The sequence below is a fragment of the Mustela erminea genome, chromosome 1, assembly GCF_009829155.1.
Source record: "Mustela erminea isolate mMusErm1 chromosome 1, mMusErm1.Pri, whole genome shotgun sequence".
NCBI classification, from domain to species: domain Eukaryota; kingdom Metazoa; phylum Chordata; class Mammalia; order Carnivora; family Mustelidae; genus Mustela; species Mustela erminea.
In genome coordinates, this window is record NC_045614.1 from 4,115,073 (window position 1) to 4,139,568 (window position 24,496).

At 57.5% G+C, this 24,496-nt stretch overlaps 1 pseudogene; it reads left to right on the top strand.

The window, feature by feature from the left end:
* Window positions 1-291: 291 nt before the first annotated feature.
* On the top strand, window positions 292-1,203 carry LOC116570482 (annotated as a pseudogene).
* The last annotated feature ends 23,293 nt before the right edge of the window (window positions 1,204-24,496 follow it).

Here is a 24,496-nt window from a genome sequence, read left to right on the forward strand (position 1 = left end):
GTCACCTGCGAGTGCTGTGGCCTTGGGCCAGTCTCTGCCCTATTGGGTGGCCAGTTGTCTCACCTGTAACACGGGGGAGGCCGGGCTATCCCCTTGCTGCCTCCCCACGCGGTCCCCACACCAGGCCTCGGTGTCTGCTGCTGTTGTCTTCTGCACGTTCTGAGCAGCCCACCCAGCAGGATGTGGTGCTGTTCACGGAGACACTGAGTGCCAGCACGCGATGGAGCGGAGGGGGGTGGGTGCGGGTGTTGGGTGGGGTCCCCACAGAGTGAGCTAGGGACTCATTAACAGCCCAGCGGAAGGGCCGGTGCCCAACACAGGGGCTGGGTCCAGAGAAGGCCGTTGTGAGCCATGGGGCCCTGCCTGGGCTTCTGCTCAAGCATCCCGCAGGGCCCCCAGACAGGGACCGTTTAGGTGCCATGTTGGGAAGTGGCCGTGAGCTGAGACTTGGCCTTGGGAGGGTGCGCGAAGGCCCCCGGGGCCCAGAAAGGGGCTGTTTTCCGAGGGGAAGGGCGACGGTCGGAGCTCTCCCCAGCTCCCCACCGACCCACCCCGCTCTGTGTCTCTCCCCGCAGATCGAGCGCTGCTGCAGGGCGCCCCGGACGCGGTGGAGCTGCGCCAGCTGACGCCCTGGGCCGGCAGATCCCCGCGTCCGCACCGTCGGGCGGGGGCCCGGCGGAGACGCGCGCGCGCGCGATCGGGGGCGCGGCCGTGCGGGCTGCGCGAGCTCGAAGTGCGCGTGAGCGAGCTGGGCTTGGGCTACGCGTCGGACGAGACGGTGCTGTTCCGCTACTGCGCAGGCGCCTGCGAGGCGGCCGCGCGCGTGTACGACCTGGGGCTGCGGCGGCTCCGCCAGCGGAGGCGCGTCCGGCGGGAGCGGGTGCGCGCGCAGCCCTGCTGTCGCCCGACGGCCTACGAGGACGAGGTGTCCTTCCTGGACGCGCACAGCCGCTACCACACGGTCCACGAGCTGTCGGCGCGCGAGTGTGCCTGCGTCTGAGCCTACCTCACCGGGCCGGCGGGACGGCGGGCTCCCCCTCTACGCCCGCGCGGCGGCGCCCCCACCCGCCCCGCCTGGCCAGGCCCGCGGCGACGGACTGCGCGTGCGCAGCAGGTGCCTTCCAGGCCTCCGGACTGTCCAGTTACTGCACCGAGATAAAGTGTGGAAATTGGAGCTTGGGTGTGATTCCGTGTTCCGGGGGAGCCCACGTGTCGGAGGGACACCAACCTACGTGGGGTGGGGTGGGGCACCAGATCCACTGGGCAAAGGGGGACAGGCCGGGTACCACCCCCTAGGCCTACAGAGGGTTCTTTCCCTGCGGTAACACCAAGGAAAGGGGTGTGAGTGGGAACAACGTCGACGGGAGCCGTCCATCCCACTTGCCTTTAGGTCCCTGTGTCCCTTCTGACGTGTCCCGCTTCTACCGCCCCCACAGGTGGGCTTCTGAATGGGAGGAGGGAGCCAAATGGCAGACGAGGAGCCTGAGGTCTAGGTGGACCCAAGCCTCCCTCCCCCCGAGGGCCTCCTTAGGCCCCGTCTACCCGCTGGGAGCCACTATCTCCTTTCACCAGCTAAAAATATATGTGCGCTGCCCATCTCCCTGTGGGGATAGGTCTGGGGCGGGCGCCAGCCCCGTCCAGCCCAAAAGTGGCGCCTGCTAGGGCAGAGCCCCGTCCCCAAGGACCTAGGTCCTGGGCCTATTAAAGCTCTGGCCCGAGCTCCTGAGGGGATTTACGATGTGTCCTCGCAGAGGACAGAAAAAGCGGTGTCACCTCGGTGCTTGGCAGGCCCGAGACAGCGTGGAGGATTGGGTTCCCAGACTTTGGGGAGGGGTCTGCACATCCCAGGGTTGGAGGTAGGGCCCTCTGGGGAACCCCGCACCCTGGAGACCAGTGGGTATGGACCCTCCGCTCCTGCACCTGGAGCGGGGTTCCGGAGGGCACAAGCCCCTCGCACCCGGCAGCTTCCTGAGCACATGGCCCCGTCTCTTCCTCCCTCACCCCAACTCCAGGGAGGCTCCCGGGAGCAGAGCCCTGCGCTCCCTCACTGTTCTCCTAGACTGCCCTCTCCTCTCTTTCCCACACATGTGATATGAGGGCCGCCATCTAATCACCATGACCCAGCCCAGGCCCCTCCTGGAGCTGGAGGGCCCCGTCAGAAGCTGTCTCGGGAAGGGTCACCCAGCCGAATGGAATATGCCCTGTTCCCTGCTACTCAGTCCCTGGCTGCCGCTGGAGACAGTAGAGGCAGCTACCATGCAGGACTTCCGGGCAGTCCTGAGAGCGGGGCTTGGCCGAGGGGTGGTCTGCTTGGTAGGAAGTTTCAGGGCTGAGACTGTCTGGGGTCTCCACACGCCCCCCCACCAAATACCCCCACCCTCCCTTCACCTCCATTCCCCCGTCTTCTAGGGTTTGGGGTGGTGAACCCCTCCTCTGTTTGGGTTGACTCTGCCCAGCTGTCACAGAGAGGCTGGGGTCCACTGCTTGGGTCAGAAGCCAAGCCTCAGTTTCCCCATCCCAGATGGCCCTGAGCCACAGAGGTGGAAGTTCCTCAGCCCAGTGCACACAGTGGGAAAATTGACCTTGGAGCCCAGGTCTGTGGCCCCTGAAGCCTGTCTGCCTGTGTGCGTGCTTGTGTGTGTGTGTGTGTGTGTGTGTGTGTTGGGGTCGTGTGTGTGTGTGCACCCTCTCATGGTCTCTGGGACATCCTTGTCTTCTGCTCAGTTCCAACATCCCAACCATGGGGCGCTAGCCCAGCCCCCCAGAGCATTGGAGAGCGACTCAGCTGCCCCCATAGCTGCCTGGGGTTGGGATTGTCTGCAGTCCGCACACACACGCACACACACACACAAACACACACACATACACACTCAGTGCAGGGAGTGGCTAAGAGATCTGGTCACATGTGGAAACATAGCCCAGATGCTTCCAGTTGAAATTGCACAGGAGGAGGGACACCCTCAGTGTCCCCTCTCATGTGCAAGACCATAGGGGGCTCTGGTATTCGGCCACACCCAGTGGGATCTCTCCCCTGTGGCCTCACTCCAAGCACAGCCCCCGCCCCGCCCCGCCCCGCCATGGTCAGCCCTGGTCACACACACTCTCTGGTCTACACGTGCTCAGCACCGCAATCTTTCCCCTCCCCGTCCTTCAGGGGCCAGTCCCTGCCCTTCCTCCACTCTTGTCCCACCCCTGCCCCCCATGGGTCCCCAGACAGCCTGGTCCTCACTCCCGCCCACTGTGGGGCTTGACCCTCAGGGTTTTACCACCTCTTGGCATTGGCACCCAGGCCGCTCTTGGTTTGGGGGGCCTTCCTGGGCCTGTGGGCTGTGAACAGCATCCGTGGCCTCTTCCCACCGGATGCTCTCAGCCCACCTTCGGCTGTGCCAAGCACAAGCGTCCTGAGCCTTTGCCGAGTGTGCACCGGGCAGGTGGAGGCGCCCAGGGTGCGAGCCACTGCTCTCAAATGAGGGAGGAGACAGCGGTTTTCCCGGGAGCATTCCCATGTGGAGAACGGAGCCAGTGTTGCCCATCTGCGTACCCCGCGGGTGGCTGGCGACAGCAACGATAACCCGTCACCAGTGAGCGGGACCCCAAGGCCAGTTCTCCCCGGGGAGTCTTAGTGGGTGAGGGGTGCAGCAGGTGAGGCCCCCGTTCAGAGGGGCTCCTCGCAATGAGTCCCAGGGAGGCTAGGTGACTGGTTTCAGATCCCCAGCAGGCGAGGTCCCCAACAGCTGACGTCCCTGGAGGCAAGGTCCCTTGGAGTGGCTCTTCTGGAGCTGAGGTGCCCGGTAGGTGATGTCCCCGCTCAGGGAGGCCCCAGCAGTCATGCGTCCGGGAGTGAGGTCCCCGGCAGGTGCTTCTGGAGCAGTCCACAGCCCAGGCTGGCCAGCCCACGTGAGCCAGGAGGCTCTGCTGGGCGCTGTCTGGTGGGGGCGTCCCGCTGCTGCCGCCAGCAGGCTTTGCAGAACGTCAGGGCCGAGCTGAAGGTTTGAGGCCTCAAGGTCTCTTGATGTTGGGGCTGTGAGTTTGAGCCCATGTTGGGTTCAGAGATGACTTAAAAATAAAGTCTTAAATAAAAAGAAAGATCAGGGACGCCTGGATGGCTCAGTCGGTTGAGCATCTGCCTTCCGCTCAGGGCGGGATCCCAGGACCCTGGGATGCTGTATTAGGTTCCTGGCTCAGTGGGGAACCTGCTTTCCCCTCTGCCTGCTGCTCCCCTGTTTGTGCTCTCTCTCCCTCTCCCTGACAAATAAGAAATAAATAAATAAAAAGAAAGATCAAACAAAACCAAAAGCAACCTCCGATAGTCAATTCAATTATTGGAAACCTGAAAGTATATGTGGAACGTCCCAGATGTGCAAATATGCTTCTTCTACTGTCCATCTTCTGGAGTTAAATACTGATCAAGAATCGCGGATGAGGGCGCCTGGGTGGCTCAGTGGGTTGGGCCGCTGCCTTCGGCTCGGGTCATGATCTCAGGGTCCTGGGATCGGGTCCCGCATCAGGCTCCCTGCTCGGCAGAGAGCCTGCTTCCCTCTCTCTCTCTCTGCCTGCCTCTCTGCCTGCTTGTGATCTCTCTCTGTCAAATAAATAAATAAAATCTTTAAAAAAAAAAAAAAAAAAAAGAATCGCGGATGAAAACCGAGTGTCCAGACTCTCGGCGCACCCAGTGTAAAAGACTCACTGGATTTCCAAGGCACAGGATCAGAGAGAGAATGTAAATATCTCAGTAATTTTCATATTGATTATACATGGAAATCATACTAGTTAGGATCTATTGGGTTGAGGACAAGACAGTCTTTTTAAAAGTAATTCCACCAGGGGCGCCTGGGTGGCTCAGTGGGTTAAGCAGCTGCCTTCGGCTCAGGTCATGATCTCGGGGTCCTGGGATCGAGTCCCGCATCGGGCTCTCTGCTCAGCAGAGAGCCTGCTTCCCTCTCTCTCTCTGCCTGCCTCTCTGTCTACCTATGATCTCTCTCTGTCAAATAAATAAATAAAATCTTAAAAAAAAATAAAAGTAATTCCACCATATTATTTTTACATTTTTGAAAATGTGGCTACTAGAAAAGTATTACATACATGTGTGGCTCTGTCGAAAGCCTGCTGTGCTGATAGGCGGAGCCTGTGAGGCTTGATTTCAGGATTGTGGGTTTGAGCCCCATGCTGGGTGTAGAGATTACTTTTCTAAAGAATTTTTTTATTTATTTGACAGAGAGGGAGAGAGATCACAAGCAGGCAGAGAGGCAGGCAGAGGGGGAGGGGGAAGCAGGCCCCCCGCTGAGCAGAGAGCCCGATGCAGGGCTCCATCCCAGGACCCTGAGATCACGACCTTAGCCGAAGGCAGAGGCTTAACCTACTGAGCCACCCAGGTGCCCAGATTACTTTATTTTTTTTAAAAAAATATTTTGTTTACTTATTTGAGAGAGAGAGAGAGCATGAGTGAAGGGAGGGGCAGAGGGAGAGGGAGCAGGAGACTGCTAGCTGATCAGGGAGCCTGATGGGGGGTCGATCCCAGACCCCTGGGATCATGACCTGAGCTGAAGACAGAGGCTTACCTGACGGAGCCTCCCATGTGCCCCTAGAGATTACTTTAAAAAATAAAATCTTAGGGCACCTGGAAGGCTCAGTCAGTTAGGTATTCATCTCTCTTTTTGTTTTTAAAGATTTTATTTATTTATTTGACACAGAGAATGGGATCACAAGTAGGCAGAGAAACAGGCAGAGAGAGAGAGAGAGAGAGGAGGAAGCAGGGTCCCTGCCAAGCAGAGAGCCCAATGCAGGGCTCGATCCCAGGACCCTGAGACCATGACCTGAGCCAAAGGCAGAGGCTTAACCCTCTGAGCCACCCAGGTGCCCCAGTATCCATGTCTTGATTTCAGCTCAGGTCATGATCTCAGCATTATGAGGTCAAGTCCCATTTTGGGCTTCCTGCTGGGCGTAGTCTGCTTGGGATTCTCTCTCTCCCCCTTCCTCTGCCTGATCTCCACCCAACCCCCCGCCCCAGTCCCCACTCGCACTCACTTGCTCCCTCTCAAAAAAATAAGTAAAAAAAAAAAATTAAAAAAAAAACAGTTTGTTTTCTTTTTCTTTTAAAAAAGATTTTCTTTATTATTTAGAGAGAGAGAAAGAGCAGAAGCAGGGGGAGAAGCAGGCAGAGGGAGAAGCAAAAGCAGGCTCCCGCAGAGCAGGAGGAGCCCTATGTGGGGCTCGATCCCAGGACCCCAGCACCATGACCTGAGCTGAAGGCAGTTGCTTAACGAACTGAGCCACTCAGGCACTCCCTCCCCAAGAGCATGTGCTGCTCTAGAATTTCTAAGAAAGGAAAACTGGTGAGCATCATAATTTAAAATGCCCGTACCCCGTGGCCACAGGGATTGGCCCAAATGCCACAGATGTGCCTAGCAGGGCATTTGGGATAAGTTACACGTGTCTGCCATGGTGGGACTGGTTAAACTGGGGTGTCTCGCTACAGTAAGATACTGGGCAGCTCGCAGAATGAACAAAACCCTGCATCAGCACAGATCCTCAGCGGAGATCTGGGTTTCCCAGGAGCCTGTGAGTTTTGTATCAAAACAGAGATGGGTGTGCCATGTAAAGTGGACATGGGGTCCTACGGAATTCACAGCGAAGAATATAAAATATCCCAGACTGACCTTTCTCTATCGGTTACTTATTGAGACGATGTTTTGGGTGTGTTGGGTAAAATAAAATATATTACTAGAATGAACTTTTCTGGTATCTTTCTATTTTTTTTTTCCAAAGATTTTATTTATTTACTTGAGAGAGAGAGAGCATGAGAGGAGAGAGGTCAGTGGGGGAAGCAGGCTTCCTGCTGAGCAGGGAGCCTGAATCAGGACTCGATCCCAGGACTCCAGGATCATGACCTGAGCCGAAGGCAGTTGCTTAACCAGCTGAGCCACCCAGGCGCCCCCATCTTTCCACTTTTAATACAGTTGCTAGAACAGTGAAAATCACATATGGGGGAAAACAGTCTGGCTGCTTCTCAGAAATGTGGACCTCGAGTTAACGTTGTACGCAGACTCCCCGATGTCTGTCGAAGGGAACTGAAAGTAGCGACTCAATTACTTGGGCACCTGTACTCCGAACAGCACGATTCCCAACCACCAAAATTCGCAAGCAGCCCGGACCGTCACTGAGGCACGAATGCATTGACAGAATGCTGTCCACCCACACGCTGGGATATTATTATCATTATTAGAAGGAAGGACACTGACACAGGCGACAGTAAGATGAACCTGGAGGGCACTGGCTCAGCGAGAGAAGCCAGACACACGTTCTGGGATTCCACGTCCGAGAAACATCGAGAAAAGGTAAATTTGAAGGGATGGAAAGTAGATTAAAGATTACCAGGGGCCTGGGAGGTGGAAAGGGAGCTGGGAGTTTCTGCTCCTGGGAACAGAGCTTCTAGCTGGGTGACGAAGACATCTTGGAAATAGTGATGGTCACACGCCATCGCAGATGCTCTCAATACCGCCGAGTGGCACCCTTGACTATGGGTAAAATGGCAAATTGCCCGTCATATGTATTTTGCTACAGGTTCTGAAATGATGCAACATTTTTACTTAATTATTTTATTTTATTATTTTGTATTATTTTATTTTATTTATTTCAGTAGGTCTCAGAAAGGTCATCAGTGGCTGGCAGGCTTGTGCCCCTGGGCGGAGCTGGGCAAAGCTGCCGGGGCAGGTGGCCTTGAATGACGGAGAGGAGCAGAATGCAGAATCACGTGTTGGTGCCAACACTTCTGGAAGGAGACCCAACAGAGAGACCTTCCAGGAGATATCCCCTGGCAGGAGTGGGAAGGGGCTGAAAGTTGACCATTTGCTACTTTTGCCTCAGGGCTTGGTGGCCGGGCACAAAAGGTTAATACATAGAAATGTAATAAAGTGAATATAGTCTGTGCTTTTCCGTATGGGCTCTGGGTTTACAGCAGCCCCTCCTAGGAGCCGGGAGATCCTTGGCAGTGACCTTGAAGAGCACAGATTTAGGGGGCAGGGGGATCCTATCCAAGTTGAACCCAAGATTTTTTTTTTTCCCTAAAAACAGAATGAAAATTGTTGCTGCGCTGGGATGCTGCAAAGATCGGAATAACAATAATTTTTTAAAAAGACAGATACTGGGGCTTCTGGGTGGCTCAGTGGGTTAAGGGTCTGCCTTCAGCTCGGGTCACGATCTCAGGGTCCTGCTCAGTGGAATCTGCCTCTCCTCTTCCTCTGTCCCTCCCCCTGCTCACAAGGGTGCACATGCTCTCTCTCTTTAAAAAAATAAAGTAAATAAAATAAAATGTGACATTTAAGGGGCACCTGGGTGGCTCAGTGTGTTGGGCTTCTGCCTTCCGCTCAGTTCATGATCTTAGGGTCCTGGGATCAAGCCCCACATCGGGCTCCCTGCTCAGTGGGGAGTCTGCTTTTTCTTCTCCTCCCCCAACCCCAGGCATGCTCGCCACCTTTCTCTCTCTCTCTCCCACTCACTCTCTCTCACAAGTAAATAAGTAAAATCTTTTTAAAGATTTTTTAAAAAAAATTTTATTTATTTATCAGAGAGAGAGAACCCAGGCAGTCAGAGTGGCAGGCGAAGGCAGAGGGAGAAGCAGGCTCCCCGCTGAGCAGGGAGCCCGATGTGGGAGTCGATTCCAGGACACTGGATCACGACCCGAGCTGAAGGCAGCCGCCTAACCAACTGAGCTACTCAGGCGTCCCTGTAAAATCTGAAAGAAAGAAAGTAAGAAAGAAAGACACTAGGGGCGCCTGGGTGGCTCAGTGGGTTAAGCCTCTGTCTTTGGCTCAGGTCATGATCTCAGGGTCCTGGGATCCAGCCCCATGTCGGGCTCTCTGCTCAGCAGAGAGCCTGCTTCTCTGCCTGCTTCTCTGCCTGCCTCTCTGCCTACTTGTGATCTCTGTCAAATAAATAAATAAAATCTTTAGAAAGAAAGAAAGAAAGGAAGAAAGAAAGAAAGAAAGGAAGAAAGGCAGACAGACACTAAACCCTAACCCAACACAAAATCTCCCTGTATTGCAAGTCTTTTTCCCATCGGATGGGCTGGAGAGAGTCCAAGGTCAAGAATTCTGAAGGGCTCTGGGCTGCCGATGGAGGCCAGGGCCCTGGGGCTCACACCCCACTCCACCTGGGCTCCGCCTGGACCCAGAAAGACCCAGAAAGACGGCAGTCACGAGGCATTGTCTAGGGGGCATCCACTGCATGCTGGGAGGGGTAAACTTGCCTCGGAGGCCTTGCCTGGGGAGGGGAGGCATGCGGGGCAGCCGGCAGTCGGCCGGCAGGTTTAGGATGGAGGCACGGGCTTCTCGGGGTATGGATTAGACCACGCCAGGGAGGAGAAGGAAATGGCCCGATCGAGGGTGCGCGGCTCAGTCCAGCCCCCTCACCTGCCATCAGGTGACCCAGGTGTCCGCTCCCAGCAGCCAGACCATCACCAAAAAGCCACCTGTGGGAGCCCCTGCCCCGTCTCTGCTGTGATATAATGATTTATAAGGAGTACGCGCATATTTGATCATTTGAATCCCCCAAATCTATTTCTCGGTTGTGTTCAATCTTCATCCATCGTTCCCAGAAAGCTTTCGGAGCCCTAAACGTGAAACAGGTGCCTTGTTCACCAAGGTTACTTTGGGACCCACCCAAGGCTGGGGGTAGGTTGCGGGGAAGTTGAACCTGCCCATGACCAGTGTGTAAGTCAGTCACGCCTATGCGGGAACCCCAGACGGACCAGGCGCTCAGGGCTTCCGGGCTGGTGAGCAGGCGGCCAGAGTTGTTGGCGGGAAAAGGCGAGGAAGCCCATCCTTTGCCTTGTGCCTCTCTCCGTCTGGCTTTTGATTCGCATCCTTTATTATGTCCTTTAAAAATCCGGTAAAGGTTAAGTGTTTGCCTGAGTTCTGTGACCCACTCCAGGCAAGTCGTGAAACCCAAGGAGCGGGACCTTGGGACCTCCTCTCTAGCTGGGCGTCAGGTGACGGGGACCTCTGGGGGGCTCAGTTGGTGAAGCGTCTGCCTTCGGCTCAGGTCATGATCCCAGGGTCCTGGAATCGAGTCCCACATCGGGCTCTCTGCCCAGCGGGGAGCCTGCTTCCCCTCTGCCTGCCCCTCCTCCTGCTCGTGTGCTCTCACTCTCGCTCTCAAATAAATACGTGAAACCTTTAAAAAGAAAAAAGCGCAGGCGATGGCCTGGGCTTGTGGCCGGCTTCTGAAGTGGGGGTGGGGGGCAGGCTTGTGCGCGAGAGCCCCTAGCCCGGCGGGCCCGATGCTGTCCCTGCGGAGATGTGTTGGCCTCGCCCTGAATTCTCTTAGAACTGCTTGGTGTTGTGGGCGTGGGAACCCCAACCCCATCACGGGCAGTACCAGTGCTCTGAGGCTTGTGTGGTTTTGGGCATACAGCCGGCCCATCCATAAAGGGAAAAGGATGACCAAAACCACTGGTTCTCAAAGTGGGTTCTGTCCAGGGGTGGGCGGGGGTTCCTTGGGTGGTGGAAAGGGGCAGGTGGGCAGAAACTCCAGCTCCCACCTTCACTTCCACTAGATCCCCCTCCCGTGTTGAGTGAGTCAACAAACATTTCCTGACTACCGGCTATGAGCGAGGCCCCCGGGATCCTGCAGGAAGCAAGTGGCAAACCAAACCAAACCAAACCAAACCAAACACACACATAAGGAACTCAGAGTGAATGTAAAATTATAACTGGTACCAAGTGAGGTGGATAGGACCTGGTCTGGCCTTTCTGGGCGTGTGAGCTGTGAGCTAAAGCCCCATAGGAGTTCTCTTCATAAAAAGGAGGGAAGAGATTTCTGGGCAGAAGAATGACCTGTGCAAAGGCCCTGAGACAGGCTGCAAGGAAAGGAGGGATGGAGGAATTCAGTAAGGCCGCGTCTTCCTGGGCAGGAGATGAGGTCAGAGCTGCCATGGAGGCCAGGCCACATGGAGCCGTGTCTGCCGACGGTCAGCAATGGGGTTCTCAATGCTCGGGGGTCTGGGGGAGGGATAGGGAGCCATGTGAGGCTTCCAACAGAGCCGTCACCACACCCACTCCTGTCTTGGGACTCTCTCAGGCCGCCGCGTGGAGGACAGGCTCCTGGAGACAGAGCAGAGGCAGGGAGACCAGGAAACAAGAGGCTGCTCTAGGCTGGCCAAAGTCTGAAGTTGGCTCCTGGAGTCACCCTGTCCCCAGCCGGGATACCATTTCTGTGAGATGCTCTTCTTGGCAGGTGGAGGTTCTGGGAGGCGGGTGGTCTCATGGGGCCAGACATTGACCCAGGAGGCTGACCCAAATCTACTCATGGCTCACTCTCCCGCAGGGGGAATTATCTGGTGGCTCATTAAATTATAAGTCACAGGGCTGTCGGTGCTAATGTCGCTGTGTACCCGCCCACAGCCGGGGCGAGATGCCAGCCTTCCCACGGCGACCCTACTGGCGATGGAGGTCCCCAGGGGAACTCTGTGCCGCAGGTCACCTGGAGCTCCAGTGCACCAAGGAGCCACCAGAGACTCAAGCTGCTCTTCCAGAAACACTGCTCGCCCCTTGTCCCCTTGTTATGCCCTGGCTCAGGCCAGGTCTGTCCTCATGGGAGCTTTGGCCACACCGTGCCGCTTTTTCTGCTCAACCGACAGCCCCACGGGGACAGAAAAGCCAAAGAACCAAAGAGGCTTGAAGAGAGTGTAAGAAGTGAGGTTGTATCTCAAGGATTGAAAACCTGGGAGCGCCTGGCTCGCTCAGTCGGTAGAGCGTGCGACTCTTGATCTTGGGGTTGTGAGTTTGAGTTCCACCTTGGGTGCAGAGAGGACTTAAAAATAAAATCTTAAAAAACCCAAACCCAGAGCAGGTGTTTAGTTTAGCCTGGGTTCTGTCTCTTCCACTCGTGTGATCAGAGTTTGGCTGGCTATGACAGCAAGCGTGTTGGGTTGGGGCCCTGGTCCTGCCTTTCACTCCCTGAGGGACCCGGGACCAGGTGGCTGTGCTCAGGGCCCCACGTCCCTCCTCTGCGGCACGACCATCTCTGGCTCTGCTCACGGCTCCTCCAGAAGGAGTGAGTGCCCTGTCTAGGGGAGGATCCAAGCAGGCTGGCTCGGTGGTGGAGGTCAGGGCTCCCCAGCACTTTTCAGATGCCCCAGAGGAGTGAGGAGGTGCTTATCCCCGCTGGGGCCAGACCAGGAAGGTTCCAAGAGGCTGGGCTGGGAGAGCAGCCAGATGGAGACCCCCCCCCGCCTCGCCATTGCCCCTGTCCCACCTGCGCCTGGGCCCTCTGGGTCAGATCCACTTGTCGCCGTGGCCAGAGAGGGGATGGAGGTGGTGCTGTCCCCCGAAGGTCCCCACACACAACTGTACCTCGAGCCACACCGGTGCTCTAGCCATCTGTCACTGAGTCACAGGAGGGTGTGGACTGGAGCAGGGTCGGCGAGGCTGGGGGGCTGATGGGTATGTTGCATGCACCGGCTCCCCGAAGCTGACTGTCCGAGCGCCCCACGGGGCACCAGGAGGCTGGAGGTGCTCCTGGGCTCAGCGACTGCAGCCAGGCTGAGCCCCCGACTCCAGACTTCCCCAACCGCAGAGAAGGGGGAGGTGGTGGCCGGGGTCCGTGGGAGGCCTGCAGGCACCCGGTCACTCTACTTCTGCCCACTTGCCCCCTCCCTCCGAGCTCTGCCCCTCGACAGGGACTGGGAATGAAGCCCGTGGGTATAACAGGGGTCAGGCAGGGGCAGATCACATCCCCACCACACCAGTTGGCACAGTGATCGCCCTTGGCAGCCCCGGCGCCTATCCCGACTCCTTCCTCCGGCCCTTCCCACCGGCTCCCCGCACGTGGCCCGCCCTGCCCTGCCTCTCCTCCTTCTCAGTGCGGCACCTGCCCCTGGGGCCTCTGGCCATGGTCCCTCCCTTCATTTCCCTTTATGGCCTCAAACCACCTGTTCTGCTTAAAATTTTATTTCAGATTCTTGCTATTTTTTTATGGTCTGCTCCGAACAGCTGGGAAGTGGGATGTGGGGGGGTGTTGGGATTTGAACCCACTGGCCTTAGGATGTGCAGCTGGGCCAAAAGTCAACCCCCTGGGGTCCAGGTTTTGCGGGTCACAGTACCCCTCCTGCCAAAAGCCAGAGGGAGCTGGTGCTTATCCTGGATTTGCTGTGTGACCTGAGAGATTGCCAGACCCTCTCTGGGCCAGGCTTGTGTAGCCAATGCCAGGCAGGCCTCCCTGGAAGGAAGCTGGTCCCAGAGCCCAGACTGGGGGGACCCCCCTCCTTCGGGTTCAGGCTGAGCGGCACCCGTGTGTGGGATGAGCAGGGCCGTCTGTCTTCCCCAGCCGGGGTCTCTGCCTACATCGGACCCCCCAGTGCCTTGCTCCTGGGGCTGGGTGCTTGAAGGAGCTGCCAGCCTGCTGGAAATTTCTTTCCCCCTGGGGCCTCAGGGCTGTGAGCCAAGGGTGTCTGGCGGCTCAGGAGGCAGGCAGGGGCCCCCTTGGCCTGGGATGGGTGAGAAATGAACCACATGTGTGATTTGAGGCACAGGAAAAGGTGACGGGGGTGCAAGCATGGTGCCTGGGCACGATGGGGTCACTCTAGCATCCCCTGATGTTGGTCCAGGTGGCCAAGGAAGGTTCCCTTCTGAGCCTTGGAGAAACTTCCAGAACAAGGGAGATACTTAGCTCTCACACCTCAGTTCAATCGGAGGCAGTGACCCTACAGACAAAGGGTCCCTCGGCTCCACTCCATGCCTCCCACCCCAGGGACTGGCCCTGCTCCAGCCTGCAAGGCAGCCCTGGCCTGGCCTCCGAGGACCCCTGGCTTGCAGCCAGCCAGTGAGGAGAGCAGCCCCAGGTGCGTAATGTGGGTGGCGGGTGAGCGATGGGCCAGTGGGGCTGGCTCAGCTCTGGGGTTACAGGCGGGCTTGGCAGAGGCCCTCTAGACCCCCCAACCCTCACCCACCCGTGCCCCATCCATCCGCTCACCCGGCCCCAGTCAAAGGCATTGCAGGGATTACCGAGTGTCCACTGTGCAGACAGGGAAACTGAGGCTCACAGAGTGTTTGGAATTCATCCTCTACACCCCCCAAAATACCCCTGAGCCTCCCTTGGCTCTTGCTCTCTCCAGAGAGCAGCAATTTCTCCCAACACCAGAATGTTCTAGAATGTTCCAGAAGGCCTCATTTAAAGTCAGAATCCACCCTGCAACCCCCAAGGGGTAGAGCTGGGCTGGAACCATCAGTCTGACCTCAGAGCTCTTGACCACAACAGCTTCGGAGAATAGACTTTGACCTCTGGCAGCTGGGTGACCTTTGGTGAGTTATGTCACCTCTCGGGGTCCCAGTCATCTGCTCTGCAGAAGGAAGCCAACGCTGGCACCCTCTTCAGGTGAACTGGTGCGTTTCTCTCATCCTCCTGCAATGCTGGAGAGTTTCTGTTGGGCAGAATTGTGGGCAGGGGGGTGGAAACCCTCAGGCCTGGGCCCCTGGCCCTTTCTGGGCCTCAGTTTCCCCTCCCGGGTTATCTTTAAAAACTGGCCTCTTCCTGCCCATCGTCATGGTGCTGGGGGCTGCTGTGTGGAGAGGGAGGGAGAAGCCAGGTGACAGAAAGCTGGCATCCCTGAGCTGCCCGCCCTGCGCTTTTCTTCACCTCGGCCCCCTGGCACGTCGGGGTCTGCCTGCTCCTGGCACCTTGGCCCGGCCGCTTCACGTGGCTTAAATTTCAGCCCGTGGTAGGTGCGCGGGCGGGGGCCGGACACGCTTCATTTTCCAATTTCTGGAAATAAAAGCTGTGGGGCCCTCTATTGTCGAGTGGAAAAAAGCCGTTGCAAAACTCGGTGTGAAGAAACACCAGTGTCTCGGTGCATCGCCGCTGCCCAGCGCGGGAGACAGAAAATTCCAGGGAAGACTGGGGGCTGGGGAACAAAGGGCCCTTTTTCCTCTCACCCTGGAAGGGTGCTGTGGCACTCGCTGGCGTGTGGTGGTTTTAGAATCGGAAAAGCCAGTGAAGGTGTTTTGCAAGACAGAAAGCGGTTCGGAGATCTGTTGGGACAAGGAAACAGAAAAGCATAGAATTCGTTGGTTTGTTTTTGGAGGACGTTTTCCAGAGATCTAAGACACCTGTCCCTCCACTGGCAAAAATCTGGGCCAGGAATGCCAGCGACCTGGGCACCGGGCCTGGCCCTGCAGGGAGCAGATGGAGCTGCCACGTGCGGAAGATGTGCCCAGAATTTGCCCCCATCCCTGTCTCCACTGGCGTGCTCTGGCAAGCAGCCATTTCCCCCTACCCAGGCTCCCTGAATGTGCCTGCCCAGGAAATCCTGATTTACTGCTGGAATCCACCTGCAGCCACTCAGGTTCCCGACCCAGCTGCGGCCCCTGGCCCTGTCCCTGCCCTCAACCTGGAGGGTGCCTGCGCTGGGGGTTGGCCTGGGAACAAATGTAGAGCCAGATGGTGGAATTTCGGGCCACATCTCTGCTCAAGACCTTCCCGTGGCTATCATCAATCTCAGGGGCAAAGGCCCCGCGGTCCTGCTGCCTCTCCCCACCTGCCTCCTCACAGTTCATACCCCAGGACCTTTGCATGGGCTGTTGCCACAGCTCGGAGCTTTCTCCCTGATAGTCACATGGCTTCCTCCCATATCCCTCTCTTGAATCACTGTCTTTCCAACTGCCCCCACCAGCCCTCCCCAACTCCTCTCCTGCTTTACTTCTCTCTGCAACAATTACTACCTTTTAACTAGACCATGTGTTTGAATTATTGGCATCATTCGCTCCTGCTTTTCTCCTACCAGAAAGTCAGCGCCGCGAGGGATCTCGGTCTGCTTTGTTTCCTACAGAGCCCCGGGACCTGAACAGTGCCAGACACACAGGAGGGCCTCAGTAAACACACCCTGAATGAATGAATGAGTGAATGAATGGGAAGTACTAAGCACAGCTGGAAAATTCTCCTGTTTTCTGGCTTGTCATTGCGTTCCCCCTAGGCCGGGAGCCCTGTGGGACGGCGCCTGGGTCCCCCCGTAGGACCTGGCACCCAGTCGCTGCTCCATGAGCAGGTAGCTGGATAGACTACAGCATTTGTGAGCTAACCCAAACAGAACTTTGGAATCTTACCCAGGAAATGATTAATGAAGACTTTGTGGGAAGACTTTGGGGCAGGAGTGACCCTCGCCCACCCTCTTCCTTGCCCCCCCGACCCTGACTGGCCTGCCCATGGCTGTCTCCAAGTGGCCTACAGGTGAGATGTTCCTGACCCTGGGTGACACAGGGCAGGCCACATGGGGATGGCAGGCGCAGGCAGGCAAGGAATGCCTCGCCAACAGGAATGAATAAACAGGCTCCTTGGATGTCAGAGGTTGGGGTGGGGGATGCTTTGAACCTCACGCTTGGCTGAGGATGTTTGGACAAGGCAGGAGGCCAGGGGGTGTCATCAGAGCTAAAATTAGCCTCTGATTCCCGCTCAGTCCCTCCCTCTGGGGCCAGGAGAGAGGCCAGGACAGGCCATCACTTAAGTGAGGACTAACTTTGTGCCAGGACAAGCTCCTTGAATGTATGAATGCGCTTAATCCTCTCAACAGCCCCGAGAGCTGGGTACTATTATTATTATTATTAGCAGTAGGAGTATCCCCATATTACAGGTGAGGAGACTGAGGCTCAGCGAGAACCCTTGGTTCAAAGTCATACGACTTGCAAGGGGAGGAGCTGGGATTCAAACCTGGGGGGCAGGGACTGTGCCCGCACCATCGGGGCTGTGTGAAGGTCAAGGAGATAACAGACCTCATGCAGTGGGTATTTGGGGGAGGCGTCATGGGGCCCCTCCTTTCCTCTCCCCCAGGGACCTTTGAGAGTCCCAATTTCAGCATCCAGATTAAAATACGATCATTGCAGTTGGCAGAGAGATGTGGCCTCAACCTCTCCTGTCCTACCCGGGCCCCTATCCTGGGCCCCTCCCCCACCGGGAGCCCCACGTCCAGCATCTAAGTTGGGGGCACACCTGATGGGAGTCCCCCAGCATTTCCAGGGTGGCAGGGTCCCCCTGACTGGCCAATGTTGTCAGCATCCAGGTACTCACCCACAACGCAGGAAGGACAACTGAGGCCCACTACCCATACAGGTAGGGCTAGAAAAGGGTGCCAGAGAGCATCCTCTGAATCTGAACTTCAGATGAACAGTGGGTCAGGTTCTAGCATAAATCAGTCCCACAGGCTGGCGGGGACATATGCTAACATACCCTAAAACGAGGTTCATTGTTTATCTGAAGTTCAAACTTAACCCGCCATCTGTGTTTTTGTTTGCTTAGTCTGACAACCCTCACAGGTGGGGGAGGGGGCTCCTGGGGAGGGGGAGGGCACGCAGGTGACGGTGAGATTGAGTAAGCCACAGAAGGTGACTCCTGATGAGTTTCCCAGGGGCTGGAGTGGAGGGCGTGAGGGAGCAAGATGGGGAGGGGGCCCAGGGGGTCTCTGTCCCACCCCTCCAGGTCTTGCCTGCTCTAGCTCGTTATCCCTTTTTAATGGTGGTCACTGGGGCAGAGTGTGGGCAGGGAAGGTCTGGGACGGAGGCCCCCACAGCAGGTGGCCTCACTAATGGAGGCTAGAGAGGGAGTGGGGGTGAGGGGGGGTCCTGGCTCACCAGGGGGCCAGCCTGGAGTGGGAGGCAGACCCCCACCCACACCCTGTCATTTCCTTTCACGTGGAGACGGGAGACTGGGGGCTGTGCATTTCTGGATGCCTTTACCTACCCCCCCTGCAGCTCCGCTCTACACCAGGCAAGCCCCCCCTGGGTCAGGGGGTACAGGGCTGCTCTGGCGCTCCTGCACACACCCCACCCCCCGGCCCTCTGGCTCTCCACGTTGCCAGCTTCAGCTGAGCCTGTTACCCATGGGAGTTTACTGAATCTTCCTTGGACATTCGGGCCCGGTAATCCCTCCGGGTCCCTCTCTGCCGGTTCAACCCCATTACAGTCCTGGTCAGCATCAGGCCTGGTCAGCCCGAGCTGTAACTGCCGACTCGGGTCTGCCTCCCCCGCTGGACTGTGAGCCTCAGGAGGGTCCAGATCCCCTGGACTGGATCTACCTTGGTCATTGCTGTGTCCCCAGTGCCCGCGGCCATGGGACACTGCAGGCGGAAGTGCTCTGAAGTCAGTCACAAGGCCTTGGCTCTACCCTCATTTACTGTGTGATGCCGCACAAGTAGCCGTCCTTCTCTGAGCTTTGGTTCCTCCATCTCTAAAATAGGGTACTAGTGCCACCTCCTTCCTAGACTGAATTGCAAAGAAATCATTTTGTATTAAAGATATTGGAGGGGCGCCTGGGTGGCTCAGCCGGTTAAGCGTCTGCCTTCTGCTCCCGCCATGATCCCAGGGTCCTGGGATTGAGTCGGGGGGTGGGAGGGGGGTTCCTGGTCAGTGGGGAGTTTGCTTCTCCCTCTGCCCCTCCCCCAACCCCCGCTCATGTTCTCTCTCTCAAATAAATACATAAAACCTTAAAAAAAAAAAAAAGATATTGGACCCATGCTAGGCTCCCAGGTGGAGGCTCAAGAAAATGGTTGGACATTTAGACAAATGAGAGCCACGGCGAGACGCTGCTATATGCGGCTACGAACAGCTGAAATCCAGAGCTCGGACAATACAGACAGACACCAGCGAGGACGTGGAGCAACAGGGCTCTCGTCCCCTGCGGTGGGGGTGCGACATGGGCCAGCCGCTCCGGAAGGCATTTCCGGAGGTTTCTTATAAAAAGTAAACACGCTCTTCCCATACAATCCAGCAACTGCTCCCCCTTGGTATTTACCCAAAGGAGTTGAAAACTCATGTCCACGCAAAAACCTGCGCACGCATGTTTATCGCAGCTTTTTCCCTAACTGTCGAAACTTGGAAGCATCCCAGACCTCCTTCAGCGGGTGACGGATAAACTGCGGGACAGCCAGAACAATGGAATGTTATTCAGTGCTAAAAAGAAATGAGCCGTCAAGCCAGAGAAAGACACGGAGGGCCCTTAAATGCATATGGTCCGGTGAAAGAAGCCAGTCTGAAAAGGCTCTACACGCTGTAGGACTGCAACTGTGACATTCTGGAAAAGCTAAACTGAAGACAGTCAAAGGATCCCCGGCTCCCAGGGTGGTGGTGGTGGTGGGGAATTTGAAGGGGCAGAGCCTAGAGTTTTAGGGCAGTGAGACCACAAAGGTGAGTATTGGCCATGCGACGTCTCTCCAAACCCACAGAATGTGCAGCGCCAGCAAGCGAGAGCCCTCATGTCAGCTGTGGATGCTGGTTTGTAACAATGTATTCGTTTGTCACAATGTATCAATCTGCGAGGACCAGCTGTAACAAATGTAGCACATTGATGCCAGACTTCAGGAAGCATGATATGTCTTTACCCACATGCAAAATGGCATTTAGAACAGGCCCTTCTTCACCGCTGGGCTCTTGCTAGTAGCAAAAACCCGAGAACAGAGAAAGGTGCTTCAGTGGGGACGACACAGCAGCCACAGGACGGAATATTATGCGGCCGTTAAAAAGCAAGACACGGGGTTTTGCTGGGCAGGAAGAAATCCAAGATGTGTTGTTGTCGGGAAACCAGACTCAGGTCGTGAAACAGCAGGGACAGTGTGTTAGACTTTGTGTAGGAGGAAAAGAAAATACACAGACGTGTTTGCTTCGGCATGGAACATTGCTGGAAGGAGAAACAAGAAACCGCGCTGGGTGGGGGGTGGCTGGGGAGAGAGGTATTTTTTTTCTGAACACCCTTTGGCATACTGTACATTCTGTGGTCAGAGTCGGTTTTACCGACTGAAAAAAAAAGAAACTGTAAAATAGATTTCAACCAGGACTGCTGTGGGGGGAAGAAAAGGGCAAAGCAAAAAGCATGTAGCTGGGTTTCAGAAAGGAGGCAGAATTTCAGGCCAGGCCATGGTCTGACCGCGGCCCCTCCAAGTGGGCTCAGAGCCCTCCTGCCTGTCCCATCCCCGGAGCCTTGCCCTGGCTCACACCTTTCCTGCTCTGGGTCAGGCACCGCTCGGAGCCCAGAGGGGCTCCTGGAGGTGAGCCGGGGGCTGGGCTGGGCCGGGGCCGACCACCCAGCCTTCTGTGAAGCTCCCAGGCGGCTTGGTTGGCTTTGAGGAAGGATACGGGGCTGGGGGCCAATCCGGGCCTCTCTCTGCTTCCAATCCAAGGAGGACCAGAGGAAAAGGCTGAGGGGTGACTGCAGGGGAACGACCAGAGGTTCTGGCGATGGTGACTGTTCTGTGCCTCAGTTTCCCCACCGGCAAAGTCACTCTCTGGCTGTGGATGCCTGAACTGACTTGTGACCACATAACTGGGGGCTCTGCTGGGTTCTGAGCCCTGGATGTCAAGCCAGACAGGAGCTTGGGGGGGGGCAAAACTCTGCCCCCCTGCTTCCAGACCCCTGAAGCGAGGACTAATCTGAGTTCAGGCTTTGAGGTGGTGACGCTGGGCGAAGGCTCCCCATCAGAACCCAGTCAGAAGACCCCCCCCCCACCTGCCCCTCTGTGAGGAGGACCCTGTGGGCACAGCTGTCTGGTGCCCCAAGGCATGTGGGGCTCAAACCAGAGCAGCCCTTTTGGGGGTGTTCAGATGGGCTGGTGCTGCTCTAGGGGTCTTTGCCGGGACAAGGGAGAGGTTTTCACTCAGAAGTGAAACCCGGAAGCATTGCAGGGAAAGCTGGATGGGGTTTCATGGTCTCCCAGCAGTCAGCACCCCACCCCCGACAGCAAGCCCCGCCCTGACTTGTGTGTCCCCCTGGGAACACATGCCCTGACTTTGGCCCCTCCCCTCACTTCACAGGGACCCCACTGTGCCCCCAACCCGGCCACATGGCCTCCTAGCAGGGGGGTGGGGGTGGGGGTGTACCAGGCTCCATCCAGCACAGGGCCAAGGACAGATAGATGTCGTTGGTTTTGTTGACTGATGTGACCCCAGGCCCGAGACAATGCCTGGCACACTAGGCTCTCAGTAAATACTGTAAGTGGGCTCCAAGTCTGGACTTGAGCTTTGGTTTATGGACGGTTTCTTTCCCCGAGGCCCCCCAGCCCAGCCATCATCTAGTGGGGGTGTCGTGAATGCTGGTACCCGGGAAACAGGGCTGGGCCACAGATTTATGGAGCTCGGCTGTGGTCCTCGGCTGCTTGTCGACCCAAGGGTGTAATAGCTGGGGCATGTCCCAGCCCTCAAGAAGATACATGGTCTGTGAGACGGTGCATGTGTTGATGGCCTGGGATCGAGAAGCTGCTAAACACTGTGGCAAACCTAGAGGTGGGTCAAGGGTGCGTACGGAGCTGCTGGCTGGGTGGCATGTCATCTCTGTGAGTAGGGGAAGAGTGTTCCAGGCAGCGAACACAGCCAGTGCAAAGGCCCTGGGAGCAGCACTGGCCTGGTGTTAAAGGAACAGCAAGCAGAGGGAGTGAGGAGTAGAGAGGGGGTAGGGGTGGGGAGGGAAGAGAAAGGCAGGTCATGCAGGGCCTGTGGGCCTCCGGAAGGACTTGGACTTTTACTCTGAGGGAGATCGGAGCCCTGGAGGGCTGTGGATGTAGGGCAGGATCCACCCCAGATGCTCACGGGCGCCCTCTGGTGGCGGTGTCAGGGAAGACAGATTGCAGGGTGGGAGTGAGCGTTGCCTGGAGGAGACTGTGCTGTGGCAGGTGGATGATGGGCGCTGGTCCTGCTTGGGGGCCATGGGGGCAGGGAGAAGTGGGCAGAGCCAGGACAGGGTCTAAAGTCAGGCAGACTCACAGATGGGTTAGAGGACAAAAGGATGAGCCCTTCAGGCCCCATGCGCCCTTTCCATAGACTGGTGTGTCCTGCCCCGGCCCACTAAGTAGGCTCCATGCCCAGTGTGGAGACCAAGGGGCCTGAACTCACACGACCTGGGCCAAGACCAAGAGGTGGGTGCTTAACCGACTGAGCCCCCCAGGCACCCCTCCTATGTAACTTTTTAAAGGAACCTGTGGGGGTGTCACTTTTGAGATCACTTGCCTCTCCCACTGGATTGGTTATATTCCAATCGCGACTGCCTGGGAAGTCTTTCAGAGATAGGCTGTTGTCCGTGACAGCTAATATCCTCCAAAGAATGAATGCTGCGTGCCTGCCGCGAGCCAGGCCCTATGAAGCCGCCTGGCTGCCCCTCAGTGACCTCGTCTGTGAAACAGGACCAGGAGAGCAGCGCCCTCCTAGGGCTGCGGCGAGGATTAGATGAGCTAACAGTAACAACGGAGCCTTCTGCCAATGGGCACGGGCTCCCCGGCTCTTCTCCTTGGTGGGATTTAGCTCGCTCACATTTTCTCAGTTTACAGAGAGCCCGAGACCTGCAGCAGAGCCTGGAGGGCTGTCAGTCCTTGTAGACTTGTGTCCACTAGGCAGTGTGTCTCCAGGGATGGGGGCCTTGGGAGCGTGAACAGCAGGCCCTTTCTCGCTCCCTGGCTCTGCTCTGACCCCCACATCAGGCCTTTGATCTGTCTTCTGTCCAGGCCCTCTTTCCCCCTCATGCACATCTAACAAGACCTCAACTTCAGATCTTCAGACTCTCCCTTCCCTACTTCGTCCTCCTCCGGGAAGCCCTCCTGCTCTCCCCAGTCCCCTGCCCTGGAAGGCCCTTTCTGAGTTCCTCCCTTTGTTCCAGACCACACTGCTTGGGGCTGGAAATGGCTTCATCAAGCTCAGGATGGGGGCAGGGGGACCACTGTACTCAGGAAAGGTCCTTTACTACCCCAAGCAGGGCTGCTGGGGCAGGAGGTGGGGTCCCAAGCAATGTGTGCATCGGGGGACTGGATACTATAAACCAGAGCCCCCCTGCCCCGGGTCTGTGTGTGGGGCAGGATGATGTCAGTTCCTCATAGCCTCATAAATGTTTATGGGCAAGGGGGTCTGGGCTCAGGGGTCCCTGGAGCCCAGCAGGCAGCCACTCCTTCCTGCCCCATTCTGGGGGGCCTGGCAGGCCTGCTCCAACACTGGCGGCCAGCCCAGAGAGGGCTGAGTAGGTGTCAAGCATAGCCCTGGTCTGAGCCAGCTAAAAGGGAAACTGAGGCTAGGAAGTAGGGTGTGAAATTTTGCTTTTCCTCTGGGGCTTGGGCTTCACAAAGAGCCAGGGGCTGAGGATGGTGTTGGCCGACAGTTAAGCGCCTGACTCTTGGTTTCAACTTGTGATCTCAGGGTTGTAAGATCAAGCCCCGTGTCGGACTCTGCGGTTAGCGTGGAGTCTGCTTGAGATTCTTTTTCTCTGCCTCCCCCATTCGTGCTCATTATTTCTAAAATAAAGGAGCCCAGGGGCTGAGGAAGGGTGTATGAGGAGGGGAGGCCTGGGTGGATCTGGCTGAGAAGTGACGGACTGCTGGGCCTTGACCGGGTCCCCCTCTTCCGGCCCTTGGTGACCACAGGCCCTACCCTCGGCACCAGGTCCATGGAAACGACTCACTGAAGTCCCCATTCAGCCTGCTGGGGCGGGCAGGAGGAATGAAGAGTGGGAGGGATTGGACGCTGGCCTGGAGAGGGGCAGGGATACAGCCCAGCTCCTCCACTGCCCAGGGCTGGCGCCACGCATCGCTGGGCTCTGCCCCCTGCCGGCTGCTGCAGGGACATGCCTGCCTGGTGCGGGAGCCCCAGGACCCGTCCCTGCTCAGAATGCACGGGAAGGGGTGCTTCCCTCTTCCTTGAACACTGCGAGGAGGGACCCTGTTGTCCACACCAGCCACTGAGAGTAAAGGCAGTGCAGGACCACGAGCTGGGACTCCGGTGCAGGTCTGGAACCCCGGAGCGCTCTCGGGGCTTGCCGTGTGTACCTCCCCTCCCAGCCTTGCTCAGGCTGCTGCCCACCCTGGCGGGAGACCCGGAGGGGCGGGGCAGCCAGCAGGGCCCGGGGCCGCATGTACTGGATCCGAGCTGCCCGACATCTGGCCGAGTGCTGAGCCGGCGGGGACGGAGGAAAGCAAGGCCTCCAGTCTACCTTCCGACCACACTGTTCCCAGGGCGGGCTGCGGAGGACAAGGGGGTAGGATGGGGTGAGAGAAGGGCACCAGGGCCCGGCTCCTGCTGCCTCCAGTGCCCAGACCCTGCCAGGACCCCATCCCTGCGCACGCACAACCCCGCTCCCCAGGGTAAAGCCCGGAGAGCCCTAATTTATGGCCCGCCGCGACACGCTGGAGCAAGCCTTCCTTTCCGGCTGCCAGAGCGCCCGGCCAGAGCCAGTTCTGCAGAACGCCGGGGGCAGGGCCGCGCCAGCATTCCGAGGCTGCCTAAATCACTGGGCCTGACAGGAGGCGGCTGGCGAGGATCAGGATGCTTCTCTGGTCCCCGCCACGGGCCCCTGCTTTGGAGGCTCCTGGTGGCCTGTCAGCCACCTGTCTGTCGCATAGGGACAAGGCTCCTGGGCCCGCCTGTCTGGGGTGCTCTGCCCCAGTGCCCAAGAATTTGGAGTCAGGCCCTGCGTGGGCCCTGGGTGTGTCTTCCACATGCTGTTGGCTTTGGGGGGGCGCCCAGAGACGGGATGGCCTGGGACCTGCAGGGGG